The 6000-nt window shown below is 43.7% G+C and overlaps 1 long non-coding RNA gene across 2 annotated transcripts in view; it reads right to left on the bottom strand.

The window, feature by feature from the left end:
• Positions 1 to 5384: 5384 nt before the first annotated feature.
• The window catches only part of LOC117363976, a 32475-nt gene continuing 31859 nt past the window's right edge, over positions 5385 to 6000 (bottom strand). For both annotated transcript variants that reach the window (XR_004540161.1, XR_004540162.1), the window contains one exon: positions 5385 to 5751. This is a non-coding gene — a long non-coding RNA (uncharacterized LOC117363976). The remainder of the gene's footprint in view (positions 5752 to 6000) is intronic.

Here is a 6000-nt window from a genome sequence, read left to right as displayed (position 1 = left end):
TAAAAGTACTGTAAACCTAAAGGTACAGGTAAATTTTGATTTTTAAACTGCTTTAAATACTGTTGAGTACAATTGTCAGCTGCAATTCCCTTGGTCAAATGCACTGGCATTGTAAGGGAGGGTCTACCCCGGGCATGGTCTTTGTAAAGGGCGCAGGCACCCGTCTTCTTTTCTGCCCCCCACCTTCCCGACTCCCCCTGTTGCACGTTTGTGCCCCTTCCCTTCCCTCGTACCTCTTTGGTTTTTCCTGCGCGAGCAGCATTACGAACCTGTTGCCCGCGTTGGTGTCACCCCTCTTTGACATCACTTCCGGGCCCCGCGCCTAAGAAGTGACATCAGAGGGAAAGCCGACATGGCACGGGCAGCAAGTTCGTGCTGTTGCTATCACTTTGGAAATTAAAAAGGTATGGGGTAAGGGAAGAGGAGTGTGCGCATGGCAGAGGGGGTTGGGAAGGATAATGGGTGGCAGAGAAGAGGGTGGGGGAGGGGTGCCACCGCCTCAGGCACTACTTACCCTCGATACGCCACTGGCCAAATGGAAAGTGAACATTTTTCTTTCCTTTTGCCCCATAGCTTGCAGACACAGAAGATGGATTTGTTGGTGCTCAAAGAGGGATTATGGACTTCATCTGCAGAGACTGGATTCATGGGTAATAATCACAGAACTATTTGCTGAGCCACCAAAAAGCACAAATGCAAGTTTCCGCAAGACTGTAACCTAAGTTATCCCTTTTGATATGATTTATGATGTCAATAAATTGTCCATGCTGTGCCCTGAGAATGCTTAGGTACAAAACTGAGTCATGAAGATGTGTGACAAAAGAACATTTACAGTTTAAGTTATATTATTTTTAGCCAATGATCGAGTAGCTTAATGGACCCCATCACATCAGCACCTACTAAAAGATAAACTAGGACTTAAGTGCCTGTCAGCGGGGTTTTATACTCTTGTGTCGTTAAGATAAGAGCTGTTCAAATTGTCTCCAAAGAGGCCATAGTTATGTTCCTGTTTAGGCTGCGGAAAGTAGTCATCTGTAATAATGAAGGGAGCTTTAGAGTCTGCAGTAGATTTTTTCTTGGTATTAGTGCATTAGGATTACATGAAACTGCCACTTTTCACCAACTATTTATTGAACGATGGAAGACTTTTATTGATGGCCTGGTATAATCCAAACAGTTAACATTCTCTTTATGCATGCTGAATGAAAAAATAGATGTGACTTGATAGCTCATATATCTGGAGGCTGTAGAATGCTGCTTATTACTAGTACTACTATTACAAGACTAAAAAAACTTTGTTCTGCTTAGAGAACAATAGATAGGGTTACCAGATGTCTGGGAAAACCTGGACATGTCCTTTTTTTTTAGAGGACTGTCTGGGCTCCCGGACAGACTTTCAAAAACCCGGTGTTTGTCCAGGTTTTGGAAAGCCCCTAAGCTCCGGCCACATCTGGAGGGCCTCTGAGCATGCGCAGATGATGTCACACGCATCTGTGCATGCTCCAGGCCCTCCAGAAGTGGCCGGAGCTCATCGCAAAGAGATGAGGCTTTCTAGGGCTGGGGTGGAGAGCAGAATTGGATGGGGCTGGGGCAGGATGGGGCGTGGCTAGAGACGGAACAGGGCGAGGTCATGTGTCCAGGGTTTTCTTTAATTTTTTTTTTTTATTATTTTTTTTTTATTTTTAATTTTTTTATTTTAATAAATATTTTTTATTCTTTTTTTAAATTCTTACATCAAGTGAAATACATGTAATACATTCAATTATGAAAAAACACTTGAAATTGTTTTCTTTTAAAAAATATTTACTTTAAAAAAATTTTAACCACCTATACCTAGGCAGCTTACAAAAATACAATCATAAAGTGCAGGCACATACAATAAGTCTGTACAGACAACTGACAAAACTTGAATTACTTTCAGAGAACAGTTACATAAAATAAACAGTTACATATCGCTGGCAATAGCTTCATAGGCCTCTCTAAGCAATCAGTTAAATGCTTTCAAAAATAAGGTGGGTTTTAATGTCTTCTTACATTTTTGGAGATCCAAAAGGGCATTCAGTGGTCCAGTTAAATTGTTTCACAAAGTTACCCCTGCTAAGGAACTAGCAGATTTTCTCATACTTTCGTAGAGTACTTTCGAAAAATCTGTCAATGACAGTTTTATCATCCCTTTAGAGTGTCATTGCCTGTGTCAAGTACCAAGGGATGACCTTAAATACCAATACTATTATTTTAAAGACGATTCGAAACTTTACTGGTAGTCAATGAAGTTTTTTGAGCTATGGTGTTTATGTTCAAACTTTCCTACTCCACATATTAGGCTGCTGCTGCATTTTGGACTATCTGTAGGGCCTTATTTTGTGCTGATGCAATCCCCAAATAGAGGGCGCTACAGTAATCTAGTTTTGCAATAATTATTGTCTGAGCCACTATTCAGAAATGATATGCTGACATCATCGACTTTAACCCGCTCCAAGAAACAGAAACAGAGAAATGATGGCAAATAAAAACCATTTGACTTGTTCACTCTGCCCATCTACTCCAACTGCTCAGTTCTACAGTCCCTCTCTGTAGTACAGACTTAGGCCTCTTGTCATTACTCTGTGCTCCTGGAGCAGTAACTTTCCAGGCAACATACAGTCCTCTTGCACAGCTTCACTCAGAGTTTCATTTGCTTCACGTTGTTTTGCATGTCATTTCTGGGAACATTCATTTATTTATTTTTCATTCTGTCATCACAGAATCTAGTTAAGAGTGTGTACTTAAAAGTGCACACTTTGCAAAGAAAACACTGCCTTCTGGAAGAGGGCACACATACAGAATAGTGTGCATTATTTATTAAGTTATTTTGATTTCTAGCCCGTCCTCCCCGAAGCTCAGAACGGGTTACATCAGGACATTCACAATGCAGACATTACACAAAAGTGAAGGACATGACTGGTCATAGGGTAGTGGGTACAAAGGGGGAGAAAATTGTTGAAATTTCATAGAGACTAAGGTCGAGATTGGTCATTAAATAAAGGGACATGGAGGGTTATAGAAAGGGGGAGGCAGTCTGACAGAGTCTGTTTAGTTGAAAAGGAGGGTCTTCAGTGTTCCCTCTAAGCGGGCGGGTGTTGTGAGCAAACTTTTTTCACTGTGAGCTAAAAATATCGGGCGCCAGCAAGTTATGAGCCAAATAAATATGTTGTCAAAGTTGCTGATACATGAGGACGAGGTATTCAAAGGAATTTTAGGCCTACACGCTAAATTAAATAACGTTAAATAATATTTTTAAGAACACAGAAATTGTAGGGATGAAATGATATCTTAATAAATGTTTTACAACAAATGTAGTTATGTCTGTTACATCCATATGTGTAAACTGTAAATTAAAAACAGTCCAGAAGACAATACGTTTGATGCTTTCAATTTCTAGACCAGTGTTTTTCAACCTTTTTTGGGCAAAGGCACACTTGTTTCATGAAAAAAATCACGAGGCACACCACCATTAGAAAATGTTAAAAAATTTAACTCTCTGCCTATATTGACTATATATAAAGTAATTCTCTTGAATAGGAATCAAATAAACACAAAGAAAGTATTTTATAATTACTTTATTATGAAATAAAAATTATAAAAATTATAAAATACTTTATTCAGTGCGAAACCTGGGCCTGTTTGGCTGGAATGGAAGAAAGACACACACGTAGCTCTTCGTCAACAGCTCTCAGTCTCTCTCTGTATTTGGTTTTTATAGCATACAAAAATAGACAAATATACCCTCCATCCTTTTTATTAAACCACAATAGCAGTTTTTAGCGCAGGGAGCTGCGCTGAATGCCCAGCGCTGCTCTTGACGCTCATAGGCTCCCTGCGCTAAAAATCACTATTGCGGTTTAGTAAAAGGTGACCATATTGTAAAATATAGACAGCAGATATAAATTCAGAACTGTGCATAGTAAGTGAAGGGAAGTTTTCATCTCTGGGAATTTACCCAGTTAACTATTAAGTTATTTGGGCAAATTCCTTTGAAAACTGTGGTAATACTGCCTCCACTTTGCTAAATTTAAAATAAAATCATTTTTCCTACCTTGTCTGGTGATTTCTGGTTGCACTTTCTTCTTCTGACTGTGCATCCAATCTTTCTTCCCTTCTATCAGCCTGTATGCTTTCTCTCCTCCACACCTCATTCCCTCCCCCAACTTTTTCTTCCTCTCTCCCTGACCTTTCTTTCTTTTTTTCTGTTTCTCTTCTTTCCTTCTGTTTCCCTGCCTGCCCCCTTTCTTTCTTTCTCCCAGCCTCCTGTCCAGCAGTAACTCTCTTCCCTTCCTCCCCTCCCAGCAGCATCTCTCCGTCTCCCTCTCCAGTAGCAGCTGTCCCTTTTTTTTCCTTGCCCAGCAGCTTCCCAGATTCCTTTCCCTCCTCCCCTCCCAGAAGCATCTCTCCTTCTTCTCCCTCTCCAGTAGCAGCTGTCCCTTTTTTTATCTTGCCCAGCAGCTTCCCAGATTCCTTTCCCTCCTCCCCTCCCAGAAGCATCTCTCCGTCTCCTTCTCCCTCTCCAGTAGCAGCTGTCCTTTTTTTTCCTGGCCCAGCAGCTTCCCAGATTCCTTTCCCTCCTCCCCTCCCAGATGCATCTCTCCTTCTCCTTCTCCCTCTCCAGTAGCAGCTGTCCCTTTTTTTTCCTGGCCCAGCAGCTTCCCAGATTCCTTTCCCTCCTCCCCTCCCAGATGCATCTCTCCTTCTCCTTCTCCCTCTCCAGTAGCAGCTGTCCCTTTTTTTTCCTGGCCCAGCAGCTTCCCAGATTCCTTTCCCTCCTCCCCTCCCAGAAGCATCTCTCCTTCTCCCTTTCCAGTAGCAGCTGTCCCTTTTTTCCCCTGCCCAGCAGCTTCCCAGACTGATAGTGGTTTTCTCCCCTCCCAGCAGCTCTTCTTACTTCCCAGCGCAGCGATTCACGAAGGCAGCCTCGGGTCCTTTGTTGTGTCGCGCCGCCTCTGAGGAAAGAGGAAGTTGCATCATCAGAGGCAGCCGCGACTCAGCAAAAGCCCCGAGGCTGCCTTCGTGAATCGCTGCGCTGGGAAGTAAAGGAGAGCTGCAGAGAGGGGAGAAAGCCACTGTCGGAGGCTCCCCAAGATCTCTCCGGCCCAGCGCACGCTTCCGATGCTGATCTTGCTGGTCCTGCGCGGACCGGCAGGAAGTTCAAATGAGTCAATCTTGCCGGTCCTGCGTGGACCGGCAAAAATTTCCTGCGGACCGATACCGGTCCGCGGACCGGCGGTTGAAGAACTGTGGATTAGATCGCCAAGACAAAGTGAGTCCTGGGTGATCGACTCACTTTGCCTTGGCGAGCTACTGGCGCCCCTGCCTCGGGCCCCCTGTAAGCTCCGGGCCCGGCGGCCCTGCGGCACACCAGGCAACATCTCGCGGCACACTAGTGTGTGCGCTGTGACGAGAAACTTGTGCGCTGCGATGTAATATTTTGTGCGCCAGCGCACGCCAGCGCAGCTTAGCGGGAACACTCTTCGGAAGGTCATCAGTGAGTTCTGAGATCTTATCTGATCAGGCAACTGGTTCCAAAGCTGAGGGATGACATGACTGTATGAGCGTTTCCAGGCCGTTTCCATCTGGAGAGATTTTTCCCTGGGGGATGCACAGTTGTATTTCCGCAGCTAAGCAAAGGGGCGATCGGGGATGTACTGGTGGAGTTTGGAAGCTATGTATGCCTAAGAACAGTACCGGGCAGAGCTTTGGATTCTTGTCCAGAAATAGCTAAGAATAAAACAAACAAACAAATATTTAGATTGAATCAGGTTGGGCAGACTGGATGGACTATTCGGGTTTTTATCTGCCGTCATCTACTATGTAAAAACAAGGCAAGTAACCTATTAATGGCACATGAAAAAACATGACATTTTGTAGGTTGCTTTTTTTTCTCATGTCTTATGTCATTTCAAGCAAATGCACTTCCCTAATTTCCAACAGGTGATAAAAGTTCACACACACTGTTGTTCTGACCCT

This window comes from Geotrypetes seraphini, chromosome 7 (assembly GCF_902459505.1).
Source record: "Geotrypetes seraphini chromosome 7, aGeoSer1.1, whole genome shotgun sequence".
NCBI lineage: Eukaryota > Metazoa > Chordata > Amphibia > Gymnophiona > Dermophiidae > Geotrypetes > Geotrypetes seraphini.
Note: the sequence above shows the minus strand (reverse complement) of the source record. Positions and strands in the feature narration are given on the sequence as shown.